Genomic DNA, 18,286 nt, shown 5'->3' on the forward strand with positions numbered 1-18,286 from the left:
AAATTAAGAATTTACTGTTAAAATAAAAAATAAACTTGGTCTCAGTATGTTCACAACATTTACAGATGGTCGGAAGTAGTGCAAAAAGTGAACAGTGCAATGAATATTTATTGGTTTGAATAGTTGTTAAAGTGGCTGTTGTTGAGTGTTCATGACTCCAACGGCCTGAGGTTCTGGTCCGGATGGACCGTAGCCTCCTGTCTGAGGAAAGTGGCTCAAATAGTCCGTGTTCAGGGTGAGAAGAGTCGGCTGTGACCCGACCTGTCCCTGGTTGTGGCTCCAGCGTACCACACGGTGACTTTCCTAATAAATGTTTTGTTCTCGCTCTTCAAATAGGAGATAGGAGGAGAATAAATCGTTTTATTAATCCTGAAGTTCTTATTATAAGTTATTAATCCAGAGAAGTTAATAAAAGACATTGATTTATTTTGAGACAATCTTACAACATTTTAAGCATAAAGTAGCAAGAAAAGTTTATCTAAGCTATTATTGTTTTAATTGAATTATTATTGTTTTGATTATTTTATTTTAGTAAGAAACACAATCAGTCACAGAGAGAGAAAAGCTGAAACAAAACAAATGTAGCTACGGTAGAAAACATTCAGCATTTGTCATCTGTACCAATGTCACTCAAACACGTCCACTGGAAACATGATGTTTTTCTTTCCATATTATGAACATGAAATGGGGATGAGAAAAGGGAGGACATGCACCACATGTGGCATATGTGCTGCCGCCTTAACCACTCGACCACCGGGCAGCACCTGTGTCATCTATTTCTTTGTGATTGCTTTTTTAGCTGTTGCCAAAAGTACATTCCAAAGGTATCCATCTATGATTCCCATTGCAGGTGTTTTGTGTCCCAGACAGTCTGCTTTATTAGTTTATCAAAAAATATTACTTACTTACTAAAACATTGCTTAATTCGTTTTGACATTGCTTAATTTGTTTTTTACTGTCGCCCTCAGAGGCAACCGTTGTTGTGATTTTGGGCGTCACAAAAATAAATTTAATTGAAATTGAATATTTGTTTGTGTATACTTCTGGTTCAGGGAGGTGACTGGAAAGCTGCAACAAACAAACAAACAAACAAACAAAGCAGGAATAATTTATAATATGATTGCATTGTCACTTTATTTATGAAAAGAGTCTAAATAATGATTCCTCCTCTCAACTTGACAGGAAAGTTACCCTGAACTTGTCTGATGGAGCGGCGTAATTATCTGGATCTCTTTGAAGGCAGAGACGGTGAAATAGTGGCTGGTCCCTGGGCTCAGCAGGAGTGTGTCAGACTGCACTGTGGGGGGCCGATCACCAAACACATTGCTGACACCAATAATGAACAGAGTAGCAGCATTTTCTGGAAAAGTAGAAACATTTTCTACTAAAAATGATATTAATAAATGTTTAATGTATTGTGATTGGTGACACTCACGTCACTTAACATTGCATTTTTCATTCGATCTATGAAAGCAATGAAAATTATTGATCACCATTGCAATAAAAATCTTCAATTAAAAACTGATTCATATCTTTTGAATGGGCTAAAGACCTCAAAATATTACATGAGGCTGAAACCGATGAATAGTCACAACTGCTCTGGGTTTGTATGAAAGAAATGTAGCTGCCAATCTGAAACTTCTTCGACCACCAGTCACTAACACACCACTTTCATGCATAGACAAGGCGTGTGACGAGTCTTGCCCATGGACACAACAAGAATCATCTAAAATGTTGGCCTTTTGAGTACCACCAAATTCACATGAGGTCTACTCTATAAAACGACAATTTCAGCACTACACTGGAGCTAAATAAAGTCATAAATGAGATCAAAGTTCTGTCCAAGCAGTAACGCAAAGGAGGCAATGATTGTGGACACAGTGGACTAAAAATTATACATTCAACAGTAGTGTGATAACAGTGTGACTATCATGTTCTTTCTGGTGTGTAATGAGCGAGGTTGAGCTGCGGCCTGGCTTTGTCCTGAACATCTCTGTTAGTCTGGCCCTTCTCCTCTACACACCGTCCCAAGGGACCGCTCAGAGGCCCTCTAATTGAATCAAGTGCTCTGGGCCCCTCCCCAGCTCTCCCCAGCCCGTGCGCCCCCCTCCCGATCCGTGGAGGGGTGGAGGAGCTTTGGCTTTGAAGCTTTTGTTCTGTTCAGCACCACGGACAGCTCCACAGGCCTTCACTCGCCACTGCTACAGCAACTGAAAGACTGCAACGAACTGTCTGTGGATTCAAATACAAGCTACAAATGCTGATTGTGTTGAGTATTTTGTGTTTATTTATTGTATATTCATATTTCTTAAAGACATGGATGTCTTTTTAGGTTTATGGCAATTGGTTTTAGTCGTAGGGCAACCCAAAATAACAAGTTCATTTAGCTTTCTGATGACAAAGAGAAAATATGTAAACTTAAAGTATAAACAAATAAACATTACAATTATTTGCAGCAAAAACAACATTTAATTTTAGCATGTCTAAATATCTGAGGATTTATTGGTGATAGGTGAACCTGTAAAATATTCAATAAAGTATTGGTATTGTCACAACAGGTTGAGTATTTAATTTCAATAGAGCAGGTAAAATGCTAATTGTTGATCAGATTTTTTTTTTTTTTTTTTATGACCTTAATTGGGTTTTCTTTGAGGGTTAGGGTTTGGATTTTAAACTGAATACGGTCTTGCCCCATATTTGTGTAACAACACTGCCTTAGACTCTAAAACCCACCAACATCCACCATTTCAAGCGGCTCAAATAAAACAAAAGAAAAAAAAAAATCAGTAATGTATATATTCCTCTCATGTGGGAGCTCAGGTGTCCCAGTCCATGTCGGTAAACACGTGTAAATGAGGGAAATGCAGGAATGTGACTGTGCATTGCTCTGGGTCTTTATGTCCCCTGCCTCCTCCTCCTCAAACCAGCCCAGAGTCCTTCAGGTCAAACGCAGAGGCGCAGGAGGAGCAGCGCATACACATGAGATAGACATGTTATTTTCAGACTAATGGATGTTTTTTTTGTTGTGTCCTCTAGCTTGAACTCTATTACTGAAACTATATTCAGATTTTAGATGAGCTATTGTCTTGACAACATTACTATGGACAGTATATAGCCTCCAAACAACTGGGTCTGTAATGGATTCTGATTAAACCCCTTGATTATATTGTCCATTCTATTTAATTACTATTGATCTTTAGATATCTGGCACAATATTGCTTTAGAATGCTACAATACTCTGCCAAACCCAGACATTATAAAAAAACTGCAGTTATGTAATAATACCACACTAATACATATAGATTTTAATACTTCCCCTTTCTACTATGAGTTTATGAGATTATTCTTCAGACTGCAGTAATCTATTTTGTTATGAGTGGGTTTCAGAGTGATGAAAATCCATAGAAAAGAACAGTTCAAAACAAAATATTATATCTTTTGGACAGGCAAAGGTCCTTAATGTCAACTATTTGTATCTGCAACATTTCGAGAACATTTCCCCATTCAAATATATAATATTTTGCTGTTAATCACTATGGCCACAGTCCCAGTTTCTCACAATTCTGAGAAACCATGCATAAACAAGAAGCTGACACACATGAATATGAAATACATGTGCAAATTCATGGTTTTCAGTTTCCTGTTCGACGCCATTTTGCAGACTTTTGAAAAATATTGTTTTTTATTTTGCTATGGTAACGATCATACAATTTCATCACATTGAACCCCATGAATATATATTGCTAAAACCTTCCTGTTACAGCTGATATTGTCCTGTTTAGCTCTCTGTGTGAATTCAAACCCATGAGACGGTGAGATGAGCAGGACTGTCACGTCGAAGAGACCAGAATGTGGACGACACTGTACATCCGCTCTTAATGCTGTTAGATGGAGTCTGGACTCTAGCTTCAGCGCAGATGAGGAGAGACAGGTCCAGACATCATGGACCTGTCTCTGCTCCTCTGCAGATAAACACACGGATGCACTATAAATTGTGTTTGCATATCACTGAGATCAGAACGATGCAGTTTTAAGTGCAGTCTAACACTCTCATATGAAAGCCCCTCCCACAAAGCGCCGCCACGCTCCTCGCTGCAGAACCTGTTACAAATGACTTGAATTTCAAATCGTTTCAGTTGTGCAAATGTCACTGAAATTACACAATGTCATTAGAGCATTATTACACCAGAAATAATGTAGTAAGTGCAGAAGTAGTGCATAAATGCCAGGAAATGGGTCTTGACAAGAGCACTTTTAAGAAGCCTTATCCTGTACAGCAGCGTTTCCAAATCAGATGTACAGACTCCCTGGGGTATATAAGCACTTCAGGGGGTCTACATTGAATATAAAATGTTATTTGTAGTACATGTTACATACTTATCAATCCAGGACTAAACGGACAAAGTGGTTGACATTAGAAAAATGGAAAAGATTACATTTTGAATAAATTGAAAAGATGCGTATTTGACAAACTTAGAATAAATGAGACCCTTTTCTATATGTATATATATATATTTTATAGGTTTAAGGGTTAGGGTAAAAATATGAATGTATATTTTTGATTTGGACTCCCAGGAAGCTGTCCTTTGCTTACCTAAAACATCTCAACTTCATTATATATCTAGAATCTTGACGCTTCCAAACAATATTTCAGATATCAAAAGTAATTGCTTGAGGGAGGCGATACCTGGCACAAAGCCAAATGAATATGCAAACAGCTGCACACCAGGAGCTCACCAGATGCAAACCACTCATCTTTTTTTCTATTAAACTAATTGTACTTGTAGCATTTTTAAACCAGAGCTAGCAACCATTTTTCCACCTCGGCCCTCTCAGCTGATCATAATAAATACAACAGATGATGAATGGAGACTATCACCATGCAGTCCAGTGATGGAAGTAGTGCCGTATACATTTTAAACCGTAATGTATGTGCTGTTTGACTCTGACTGATCGATATCCACTCAGTACAGATTTCAGATTCATCACAGCTCTTTATTCTGTATTGATTTTGTGCAGCGGCCAATCTGAGAAGAATTGGATTTGTTTTTTTGTACATTTTGTGGCGTGGATTGAAGCAGCAGTCAGCTCTTTTTGTGTAGACATTTGAATTTGTCCAAGGGCATGACTATTTATCTATTTAACTGTCTACAGTCTGCAGGCCTATCCATTGTTTCACTCTGGCTGGAAACAAGGCTTAAAAACAGAGACATTTTTAAATCATAAAGCCTTTATGAATATATATTTTTAAATCCTGTATCTTTAAATGAGGAAATGCACATTATTCACAATATTCTGTACATGCAGTTTACTGTAACAGATGCAGACAAGGCTACATCATGCTTCATTTGCAGAATTTCTGTTGTTGTTAGATAAATACTGGGACAATGAGCAGCTACGTAATACAAATCAACAGGTTAAATATTGTATTCTTCTCTTTTTTCACTTTCCAATTTTAGCATTTGACAACTCTACAATATGACTGAATCAAAATGCATAGAAAGAGTTATGCTCACAGACAGTTGATGTTTGCAGCCATTCGACCTCGTTGTACTGACTGTATTGTATTTGTGCATTTCCCGTCCTGCCGCACATTGCAGTGAAGGCAGAGGCCACAGTGGAGACAGGAGCAGCTGCACATCATAATTGCTTCAGAGCATTTCAGGCAGATAGAGGAATCCCATTACTGAAGCGCGAGGCGATACGAGGACACAGTGACACCTAGTGGTTAGTGTGAGACTTTTGGGTGATAACTGGAGATGTCTATTACTGAGAGGAAGAAGTGGAGTCTGGAGGAGACGGACAAGGAGAGAGTAGAGTGTAAATCCCTCACAAATCCCTTTGCACACCAGTACGGATGTTATAATAACCAAAACATGTTTTATATCATATTGTCTCACAATAACATCGTTGGTTGTCACAATATATATCAAATTAAAAGCTCCTTTGTTTACATTTATTGTTTTGTTGCAGTAACAGCTACATAAACCATTCCAGTGCAGAAAACAGGAAGAAATAACTGTTTGTGCACTTTTGTATCTTAGTTCTTTGGAACATTACAGTAATGATTGTCACATGCGCTTCTCAAGGCATTTTCAAAGGAAAAAGTAGTATCTACAATATTGTATGCTTTAAGTTCGTGGTCAGAAGGTGAAGTATTAGCCTATAATATACATTTATGTTTAAGGTTGATTTTAGGTTGGAAAATGTAGCACTTGGTGTAAACTCGCACAAGTAATATAAATTTGCAACAGTATTAGGCCATAGGCTGTAGCCTGTATCGTTCAAGTTCGCTACACCTGTCACAAGACTAAAAAAATACTTCAAATATAAAATTATCATTGTACCATTAGCTCATGACCAAAAGTTCTCCACTCGGATCGCGCCAGTTTTTTTACGGCGATAACTTAAATGCGGAACTATATTCTCAGCCTGATAGCGCAATATCCCTACGCCTGAATCATTCCGCCTCTGAATCAGCCAATCAGGTGAGAGTTACAACAACAACATAAAATATGGCTGCTCCCGTGGAGCGTCATGTTGTCTCTCGAGCCGATAGAAAACACTATGAAAATATGGATAACACGTGCATCACACACATTTCATCGGTAGAAAAAGAACAAACACAGCCACAGACTGTTGTCCGCTGGAGGAAGCTGGTGACTTGTGCTCGGAAGTGAATAGAAATCGATGGAATAGACCGCGCGTTAGCGGCAGCTGTTTGTGTACACAATGATGACTTCGCCAAACAAAACTATCCTACGTCTTCTGTGGCTTCTTCGGACGGAAATCTTTCTCATTTTCTGGAAAGTAACAAGCCAGGCTTTCACCCTACATGCTATAGACGTTTCACCCTACATGCTCTAGACGTTTCACCCTACATGCTATAGACATTTCACCCTACATGCTATAGACGTTTCACCCTACATGCTATAGACGTTTCACCCTACATGCTATAGACTTTTCACCCTTCATGCTATAGACGTCTCACCCTACATGCTATAGACGTTTCACCCTACATGCTATAGACGTTTCACCCTACATGCTATAGACTTTTCACCCTACATGCTATAGACGTCTCACCCTACATGCTATAGACTTTTCACCCTACATGCTATAGACGTTTCACCCTACATGCTATAGAAAAGCAAAACAGTCGGTATGTGGGCAGCATGGCGAGGGTGAGAAGGTGAATCTACCACATCAACTCTGCCACCTTCTCCCAAACGACTGAGATCTACCACAGATGTAAAGACAAAATCATCTAAAAAGTCAAGGGATGTACTTCCTGCAGTTTGCATCATTTGCAGAAGGTTGATCGCTGTATCAAAGAGGCTCACAAGACAAAGAAAGATAAATTGGTCCAAGCTGAAACTTTAACTGCTGGTGAGTAGATTATATATTGATTCTTGCATGTGTGTTTTCTCTTGCTCGTGGTAAATAGGACTAATCACAGTGAAATAAGTTGGCCAAAATATACATAGATAAGATAAGATAATCCTTTATTGTCCCACATGGGGACATTTCATTGATGCAACGCAGGAAGATCCACAGGTAGATACAGAAGAAAAGAACAGATCTCTATAGGAATATGTGCCTAGTTTATTACATGTAGGTGTAGATGTAATGTACGTAAGACTGTATGATGATGTGAGTTGAATAAAAAGGCAATACAACTTTTGCGATTGTTTACTGATTGTCCTCACCCTTGATTGAAATTCTTTTACTTCTCCTTTACTAGGAAGTTTGGTCAAAGCAGCTGAATCAAGAGCAGATGAATCCATCCTGATGTGTACCAGAGGTAAAGATTGTGTTGCCATTGAAGGCACCTCTATCACAAGAGGTGTTACAAAGAATACACAAGCTTTCTGACAAAGAAGACAAGTGATGAAAGGTAACATTTTGGTAATCAAATAAAATATATATATTTCCATATATTTAGATAAATTCATAATTTAATTGAAAATTATTGTAATGACTACACGATAATTTTAAAGACGTTTGAATCAAAGCAAATTTCTGTTTGTAGTGAGCTAGTATATTTCAATCACTGACCAATCACTGCATTTCCTTGCTTTATACAGGTGACCTAAAGTCTGGGAGTACGGCGATGCATATACAGTATTCTGTGACACTGTCATCCGGACACGACTGATTGAAAATCAGGAAATCCTCAGAATGAAGAAGCTCTTGTCCCTGTTCCAGAAATTCATCAAAAGACACCCTGGTCATGGAAGTTACCGGTAATTAAATTATTCTTATTGTTTATGAAAGAAAACAATAGAAGATCAGATAAACATCACAGCTATGTTTATTCATGAAATTTCATTCAAGATCAAACCAATCCTGTTAGCTACAGGAGTCTACATATTTCCATTCATTTTGTTTATTTATACAGGGAAAACCCAGTGAGAAAAGTGGTTACCCTGTTAAAACACAACACAAAATAAACAACAAACATAGGATACTAAAACACAAATAAAATAATAATTCTAAAACTAAAACACAAATAAAATAGTAATCTATCAATACTTATGAATTTCTATTCCTTGTCTAATTTTTACAGATCCGATCTTCTGAAGAAGAGATTACAGCGAGACTTACCACAGCTGAATATTCACAAACCACCAAGAAGAAACCTGAGTGAAATGGTTTCCACGGAGACGACAGGACTTCTCCACCAGGATTTTTCAACTGAAACTAATATGTCAGTTTCTGAGATGTCATGTAGTGATGGAAAAATGGTGCCAGAAAGTGGTAAAGATGCAGCACTGCGAGAGCTCTCAAGGACAGTTTACAGTGCAGGTGTATCACTGAAACAAGCGGTCAAGAGTGCCCCTAGTATCACTGAAACAAGCGGTCAAGAGTGCCCCTAGTATGGATGAAATAAGCGGTCAAGAGTGCCCCTAGTATCACTGAAACAAGCGGTCAAGAGTGCCCCTAGTATGGATGAAACAAGCGGTCAAGAGTGCCCCTAGTATGGATGAAACAAGCGGTCAAGAGTGCCCCTAGTATGGATGAAACAAGCGGTCAAGAGTGCCCCTAGTATCACTGAAACAAGCGGTCAAGAGTGCCCCTAGTATGGATGAAACAAGCGGTCAAGAGTGCCCCTAGTATCACTGAAACAAGCGGTCAAGAGTGCCCCTAGTATGGATGAAACAAGCAGTCAAGAGTGCCCCTAGTATGGATGAAACAAGCGGTCAAGAGTGCCCCTAGTATCACTGAAACAAGCGGTCAAAAGTGCCCCTAGTATGGATGAAACAAGCGGTCAAGAGTGCCCCTAGTATCACTGAAACAAGCGGTCAAAAGTGCCCCTAGTATGGATGAAACAAGCGGTCAAAAGTGCCCCTAGTATCACTGAAACAAGCGGTCAAAAGTGCCCCTAGTATGGATGAAACAAGCGGTCAAAAGTGCCCCTAGTATGGATGTAAATTGGCCTCCTACATCAGAGGATCTAAATGTTTCCTCTGCCAGAAAGATTGTGCCAATTGAACTTTATAACTTACTAGCTTGGTGTGTAGGTGCTAGTGATAAATTGACATTGTCTAACATGGTAAATGTATCCGAGGAGGTTGATCTTTGTTTACTGTCAATTTGCCAAGATATATATTTGTCCTCAAAAGGTAAAAATCAAACCAGTCCAATGTCATGGCCTCATGTTAATGTTGTACTTACACATTTTGACATCAATCATACTTATATCATTCCTCTGTTTGTATGTATATCCTATTCTGCAGAAAGTTTGCCTTATACTAGATCGAAAGATACACATGTTAATTAGCCTGTTTATCACGATGTAAATACTGCTTTTATGATTGTAATTATTCATATTGTTCATATTGTAAATACATTACATACAATTATATCCGTTCTATAGAATAAAACCTTTACCAATAGCCTATGTTTTCTTTCTTCAAATGGGCAACTGGTGTTGAAAGGGTTAAAATACTACTTTTAGATTGTTTTTATAGTGTAGTATGAATCAAGACTAGAGAATTTGTAATTGTTGAAGCGTTCAGTTGAATACTAAATGTGGAGTAAGAGTTTTCAAGTGCGTAACGATAACATGCAAAATTGTTAAAACTGTTTTTTTAACTTACATTTGCACATAAACTAAAGCACCCAGAGTCTCACCACTTTACAGCCCTCAAGAAAGTAGTTATGTCTCTGAGAATCTGAATTTCTGAAGTAATCAATCAAAGAATGAAAAAAATAAGAAGGTATGAAGATGGGTGTACAGCCCAATTTGTCACATATTTGGGTAAACTGGCAACTTCGACACCTATTTTCTCAAATACTGGCAGAAATCATGCGGAGAACTTTTTCCCCCAGCTCAAGTACATCTTTGAGATTGGAAAACCACTTTTGAAAAGTAGTCTTGATGTGGTGGAGCGAAATTCATTTTCTAGCCACATTCTGAGTTACAGCCTATGGCCTATATGATATTATTTAATTTTAGGAAAGCCAAGAAGAAAAACATGGATAGTCCAATGTTTTGAATAAACATTCTTAACAACCAGGCACTAAATCAGATACCTTCAGAATACTGTGGGTTTCTTGCTCCCATATTATTCATAAAACTGCCCCTGAATTGAAATTATGTGATGATTTAGTTTAGTCAATTGCTCAGATGGACCCACAGCTCAACTCAGTTTGTTGAGAGATGAAATAATGGGCCAATGGGGTACAATTCTTGTGATCAATTTATATATTATGGCCGGTAAAAGCAGATCCAAAACAGAGTATTTTAGGATCTAAACAACTACATGTCTTCAAAGCCAAAGCCTGCTATGCTAAATGTATAATGTATAAAGCAATCAGATTTCCATGATTCAAGCTGTGCTCCAGACTCAGGTAAATGGAGCTCTGGCCTTGAGTTCTCTCACAATCACATCAGTGCTGGTCAGAGAAAGGCACTGAGGTCGCCCTGAGCCAAGGTCCATGAGGGGCCCTGCGCACATGATTAGTATTAACACTTACAGCCCTTTGGAGTATGGATGCTCTGAAGGACAAGAAAGGGGCTTGTGCTGCTGTTTGCATTAACTCACATTGTTGCATTGGTGGCTTACAGACAACATCACAACATACAGACACCGTATGTTAATATGCAGCTTTGTGTGTGGTTTGATCATTATAATATGGTAATTGACTAGGTTTAGGCCATATCATATAGTTTACGATATATTTATCATTGTTTACTTTCAGGGCAAAATGAAATGCTGAATATCGCAGTATAATGCAGCAGATTTTTCTCACCGTAACGAAGTAAAGCAGATTGAGATTGCAAATGCCAACACCTGGAGAAGCAGTAACACAGACTGTGGAGAATCTGCAGAGTTTAAAAACATGAATAATGACTGAAAAAAGGAGTGGAAATAAAACTTAAACATCCTTAAACCAGTTAGTACAAATATTCAGTCTTTCTTTAATTATTGATTTATTTGATTACTCTTTAGGCCATATCATCCTGCCCTCAAATTGACCTGGACTCTGCTGAAATTATCTCTCTTTGTATATTTCATGCTAGGAAATCTGTACATTTTCATGATATTGTAAAGAAATTGTAAACTGAAGTGTTAGCAGGCCAAATGTTGTAGCTGTTGTTTAGTGAGGTAATGCAAGTGGTCAAAAATATAAATTATATAATAATAATGTACCAGATTTAGCTATAATCTGGAGCCCGACTCTTTTATATTAGCTTAAAATAAAGACAATACTAAACAAAATCCCACACATTTGTTTGTTTCCGCCGTTCACATGAGAACTTGCTTTTTATTGAGGCACTGTGGAAGAGACTCGCTTGAAAAATAGAACATTAAAGTTATATACAGCGTTTATTTATTGCCTCTCATTCCTCTGCAGCTGCATGATAAGCTCACTGTCCCCGCCCTCAATGCTCGTGTTGGCCTTTTACTTTAGGTTATTTCCTGCGCTCTATAAAACAGCCTGCATCTACTCCGGGCAGCAGCAGAGCGAACACGCACCTGATCACATGACTCTCTGAATGTCCCGTTTCATAAATAATCTGTCAGCCATTGTCTCGTCCCGGCTCCAGTCAAACGTCCATATCTCCTGCTCATCTCTCAGAGCCGGGGAGAAGGAACTGCCCCATTAAAGATCGGCCCATTGTCCCACATATAGGCTGAGCGCTTAACCTCTTCATTTGGACTCTTAACTGATGGCCTCTGTATCATTATGCCTGGCTGATGCGGGTCTCTGGGTCAATAAGCAGCAAACACGCGTCTAACCCTTACTTGCACCCCTGATAATGGCTTTAGTTCACAAGCTGATGGACAGTGAAGATGATGCGCATGAATACTATGAAGTACTTGTATTTGTGTGGGCAAATTTATCCGAGAATCACAGGACATCAGCCCCAGACAAACAAGTTTCAGAATAATAATGATGATGATGATGATGATAATGATAAATGATAATGATAATAAATAATAATAATAAAGTGCTCGTTTGATCTTTTTTCTGCTCTCATTTTCATCAACCTATTTATCTTGAGTGAAAAATCAAATGCGGTTTTATTATAACCAGTAACAAACCATTTTTTATTGACCTGATTGGCCAGATGTGGGGAGGAAGTGACATATTTTGTAATCCAGGACCAAAAACCGTGTCACAGTTCTTTCGGTGCAGGAGGTGGGGGACAGGAGGGTCCTGGCTAGATTCACATCTATGCTGGACCATGAGTGTCACCCCCTGCAGGACACTCTGTCCGCTCTGGAGAGCAGCTTCAGTGAGAGACTGATCCACCCTCGCTGTGTGAAGGAAAGGTTTCGTAGGTCTTTCCTTCCTGCTGCTGTCAGACTTTATAACAAAAACTGTTAGTACTGAACACTCGCAATACTGACCTAACCTAATACTGATGTGCAATTCTGTCATATGTGCAATTGCTGTTGGAATTCATGTGCAATTGCTGTTGGAATTCATGTGCAATTCATGTGCAATTCATGTGCAATTACTGTGAAATTCATGTGCAATCTATGTGCTGTCGTGACACATATTCATGTGCAATTACTGTCGTAATCACATGCAATGGTATTTATGTATTTATTTATTTATTTATTTGTCTATGGGAGTTTTTATTTATTTATAGGAGATCTTCTACTGAAAGTGTTTTTCAGACTTCCTATAAGTGATCTGTTCTGTTCTTCTGTATCTACCTCTGTATCTTCCTGCGTTGCACCAATGAAATTTCCCCATGTGGGACAATAAAGGAATATCTTTCTGAGAGTTATTGTTGAGCCCATTGAGCACTAAAGTGGCCAGATTTTTGGTATCACTGGATGAAAAGTAAAAAATACAACCGTAACAACATATTTTGTATGAATTATGCTATTCAAATACATTTTGATTGATTGATTAATTGAGTGAGAGAGTGAGTGAAAGAAGTAAACATGGGGTGGGATGTCAACCACTTACCGGGGGGGGGGGGGGGCACTGGCTGTGACCGCTCCCCCAATGATGTTTATGCCAGGAGCGGGATTCAAATCAACAACCTTCAGATCTCAAGACATCCTCTTTGCCGAAACTCTGCAAATATTAAATTCCATAACACTGTTAGGGCTAGTTTTATTCTCACATTCTAAGACATATTGTATTGTTATTGCATGCCATTTCCTCTTGCGCTCTTGTTATGTTCGTATTCATCCTGAGGACTCTGGGACCAGGGGATCCATAATGCGATGAGGCTGTAATATAACATGAGGCTGGTGTGCAGCAGGGACAGATGTGACAAACTGCTGATGTATGAGTCTCCAGACACGTGCTCTCTCTCCCTCATCCATCTCTATGGCCTTTTCACAGATTAGACAGAAGAGCTGTTAGGTTAAAGACAGCATGTTTAAAAGGTGCACGAAAAATAATTATTCAAAAGACTATCAAAACCCCACAGCCACGAGGACTCATGTAGACCGATTTAATGGGTTATAATAAAAAATAAACAACATTTTGCTTGTCTGTATATATGTCGATTGTCATATATAAAGTATTCTTCTGGTTTTTAGCCTATTAGTCCACCAACGTTTCACCTTTTAAATTTCCTTTAAGATTGATAAAGTAAAGACAAAGGAGTGAAGCATAATAATAACACTAAAAACAATAGCTGAGATCATTCAAATTATGTCACTAGAGGACATTTGACGCATGCAGGTCTAACAGTTTAAACAGCTTCAGCTTTTAAGATCATAGTTAGTCCGGTGGAAAGTCTGGGCCCATTTTTTGAGCTTTTGCCGTTACAGTGGATGTCTTTCTTCTCCCTGGAGACCATTTTGTTCGGGGCAACATTAACATTTTGGTGTTGAGCTGGGATTCGTGTTCGGTAAATGCCAGCCTGTGCAAGTCATTATGCAGTTGGTGTATTGCATTGGGTAAAGGTCATGTGGCTGATGGGAGCAGTCAGTGACACAGTGGAAGTGTGGCTGTGTGAGTGTTACCTGGAGACTGGTGCTACGGGGCCCCAGGGCGGACTCTGATTGGCCACAGGAGCGCACCAACACACCACTGTTGGTAACATATAAATGTTGCATGTATTAGGTAAGGTTTATGTTTGAAGATCCTCTAAAACGTTATATTATCTTTCTTAACACAGTATGGCAAAGTTTCAGCCGACAGAGAACACTTGTAAAGAAGATTCAGATACAACAAATTCAGAAACTGGACAACATTTAAGTGTTGAGAGCTTGACAAAGAAGAGAGACCACTGGCATTCCATGGTCACATTGGAAGAACGAGGACTCTCTCAACTTTTAACCATTTTAACACCTCCTTGTCAAAAACAACTGCAGTTGTGTTGATTCAGACAATATCAGACAAATTAGAAGCCTATTTCTAGATATATTATATACAAAACGTATTATGATAACTGATGAGATGATAGAGAGGTTAGATCATGCTTAATCTTTTAGTGTAATGTTGCTAATAGCGATGCTGCATCTGTTTTCTCTTTATTCTCCTTCTAGTGTCTTATCCTTGGTCTATGGCGGTCTAAATGACCCGATCCTCTGGAGTCATGGCTCATAGGTTTGACTATATGTGACAGAAGCTGATGTGATGATAATCCTGGGCTTTGATCTCAGGGGCCTCTAGGGAGGGGCCCGGGACTCGTCCTTCAGTCTAAGCCCCCCTCTGCCCTTGACCCCGCTCTCACAGCTCAGAGCTCCATGCTCACAGGAGTAAAAGCATTCTGTTTACGGGAATGGGGTGTGTCCTGACGGTGCAGACCTGATTAAATGTCAGGCCAGTTTCAGATGTGCTCACTTCAGTCAGAGGCGTTTTCCTCTGTTTGGAGTGAGCACAGCATCCTATAATCCTCTAGTTTATAGTTTTTCATTGAGATTAAAGCAGGACAAATAATTGTCAGTATTAATGTTCATGGTAGTTATATATTTACATTTATATTTACAAGATAAAATTCACAAAATATTATGCAAACTCGTTGTTCTCGTAGCTTCTCGTTCTCGGCGCTTCTCGTTCTCATCTCGTTCTCTTCTCGTTCTTGTATCGTTCTCGTATCGTGTCCAGTCTCGTTCTCGTCTCGTCTCGTCCTTGTCTCGTTCTCATCTCGTTCTCGTCTTGTCTCGTCCTTGTCTCGTTCTCGTCTCGTTCTCGTCTCGTTCTCGTCTCGTTCTCGTCTCGTTCTCGTCTCGTTCTCGTCTCGTTCTCGTTTCTTGTCTTGTCGCGTCTTGTGAAAATTGTGTCTCGTCCCATGCTTACTGATTTAACAGTTTATTTTTTTTAAACCCCCACATAATTAAGTCCCAGGCTCAGCACTGTATTTATCAAATGCCAAAACCCCAAATCACACAAAATCATTTTAGGTTAGGACGTTCTTTTGTGACCACACACTGCGCAGATGTCCAGTAGCGTGACACGTATCTCTTGAGGCAGCACTATCCACCTGGGACACAGCGGGAAACAACACGGCAGGACGAGGGGGAAGAGACAAGAGAAAAGATCACACAAGGAGGGGCCGATCTCACACATACACGCACATGTTTGTCCCCATGAACTGAGCGTATAGATTTTAGTCCCCACATCTTATTTTAGGGGTGGGCTGACATAAATTCCTCTTTTGCAGACTGGTCCTGACACATATTCACTAGGTGCTAACGCAATATTATGCCAAATCAACTTGAATGAGCTTTCAACCTCTTAACATCGGCGTTTCCTTGTCATTAATTTCCTCAAACTTGTATTTTGATTGATTCATGCACATTTGACTAATCCTGTATTGTCCTGAGTGCTCAGAAAATGTTATTTTTTAACTTACTCCCCATCCCCGCCCACATCCCTATACTTGTGATTATTTGCAAACATACAAATGACAATCCGCTGCTTGATACGGTGAAATGTCATCATGACGAGGAGGTGCTTTTCTGCCGTTTTGAACAGAAAGTCAAGGGACCCGTTTCTATTACCAAGCTGTTTCAGATCAATATGCCTGTTTACAATTACCAAAATGTGAAATGCTTACCTGCTTATGTCATGGTTTAATAATAGGTACCTGAAAATAGCATATGTCTCCTTTAACATTCACCTAAACCCTAACCAACCTATCCATACATTAATTTCATTGGTGGACTTTATAATAAGGATGCACCATGGGGACCTACTCTCTTGTCCCCACAAAGCAAATGGTCCGAATAAAATGATTGTACATGATTGAATGTGATGAACATCGATATTTATACGTAGAGTAACATGATCAAACCCTACACTAACCAAAGGACTGACACAAGTCATGATGATCTAAAGTTTAAACATACAATATTCTTTCCTTGATTAGGTTTGAGTCCCCACAAAACTAGATGAACATGCACACACACACACACACACACACACACACACACTGAAGGCGTAACCAAAGTTCATCAACATTAAATATCAGGAGACCACTAGAATACAGATTCAGTCATTTGGATCATTTTCTCCTTCTCAGAGCATTTATCTGCATCATAATCTCGTGTTAGTGTGTTCCCTGTAATATCAGAAGAGATTGTGCCCAATTTGTGTTTTTCATGATATAATAAACACAGTATGAAACAAAAGAACACAGAAGGTCTTGTAGGTGGATATATCTCCTTTCACATCATACACGGGGAACGTCAACATGGGTAAAAGTGGCTTGAATTCAGAGTACGTTTGAGTATTTTTGACTGGTTTCAATTGAAATTTTAGGCTTTTAGTCCAATTATATACCAGTTGAGTAAACCGTCACTTGAAATTGGATCCAAATACATTAATTAATGAATAAATAAACATACTCCATTGACCTGTAATTTAACTAAAATAAGAAAACACTTTAAATAACTAAATGCCTGTAATTGAATAAATGCATGATACTGTAGATCATTTTAATGCCATACTGTGGAACATGCAAGCAAAGCAGTATCACCTCCACAGAGACAAGCAGTGGGACTTCAAATCATAGGTTTTGCTGTGTAATTTTCATGTGAGTACAGGTTAATGTCTCCTTTTTTGCTAATATAAAAAGAGCTTTCCTTCTGCTCAGCTAATGAGGTACTCGATGTGGCGCAGACCCTTTCACCATAATCATGCCGCTTTCTGCCTTTAGGAAAAGATCTGGGCCTCTCTGCCAGCAAAAGAAAGACACAAAAGATTGAAAAAATAGATTCCTCGGTGACAAAGACTGACCACGTTTCCTCCTTCTGCTGATGTGTTTGAAACATGATATTCTGTTGCTAAGGCCGGTGCCATGGGAGCAGCTCAGATTGATCAGAAGGTTGTTGTTTTTTTAACATCCAGCTTTTATGAAGGCTTCTGCAAAGACCAGAGCCGTGGGCAGCCCTGGAGCTCCACAGGTAGGACACTGTGTCGCTACATAAAGACAAGAGATAATGATTTATTCCATGTGGCTGAAACACCCTGCTTGGCAACCACTCAGCCGAAACGGTTTACGTGGCATTGTACTCCGGAGGGTTTGAGGGCTGTGGACGAAGGGCTCTCGTGGTGTCGAGTGGGAATAAACGTGTACAAAAAAACTGCTTGTGCTTGAGAGTGAAAGAGTAACATGAGACAGGGAGAGGAGTAGAGACAAGGGTCACAATCACACTGAAATAAAAAGACTGGAGTTTGGATTTGTGCGATGGGCGCCTCCAGGAGGGAGTGAAAAGGGTAAAGTGAAGTTTATGATAATGAAAGAGAACTGAATCAAAGGTCTCATCACAAAAAGTCTAATTAGAGTCTAATAATATATTGAATAGCAGCTCTTATGCCAAAATGTTCTGTTTTCTTGCGGCAGCTAACGAACACA

General features: G+C 39.2%; 1 long non-coding RNA gene across 1 annotated transcript; it reads left to right on the forward strand.

The window, feature by feature from the left end:
- Positions 1 to 7,124: 7,124 nt before the first annotated feature.
- LOC140348558 (uncharacterized) lies at positions 7,125 to 8,237 on the forward strand. The gene is made up of 3 exons (XR_011924498.1): positions 7,125 to 7,386; positions 7,742 to 7,894; positions 8,085 to 8,237. It is a non-coding gene; the product is annotated as an uncharacterized lncRNA (long non-coding RNA).
- Positions 8,238 to 18,286: the final 10,049 nt, after the last annotated feature.

Source organism: Eucyclogobius newberryi, unplaced genomic scaffold, assembly GCF_026437365.1.
Source record: "Eucyclogobius newberryi isolate DKJ021-1_F unplaced genomic scaffold, fEucNew1.0.hap1 SCAF_7, whole genome shotgun sequence".
NCBI lineage: Eukaryota > Metazoa > Chordata > Actinopteri > Gobiiformes > Gobiidae > Eucyclogobius > Eucyclogobius newberryi.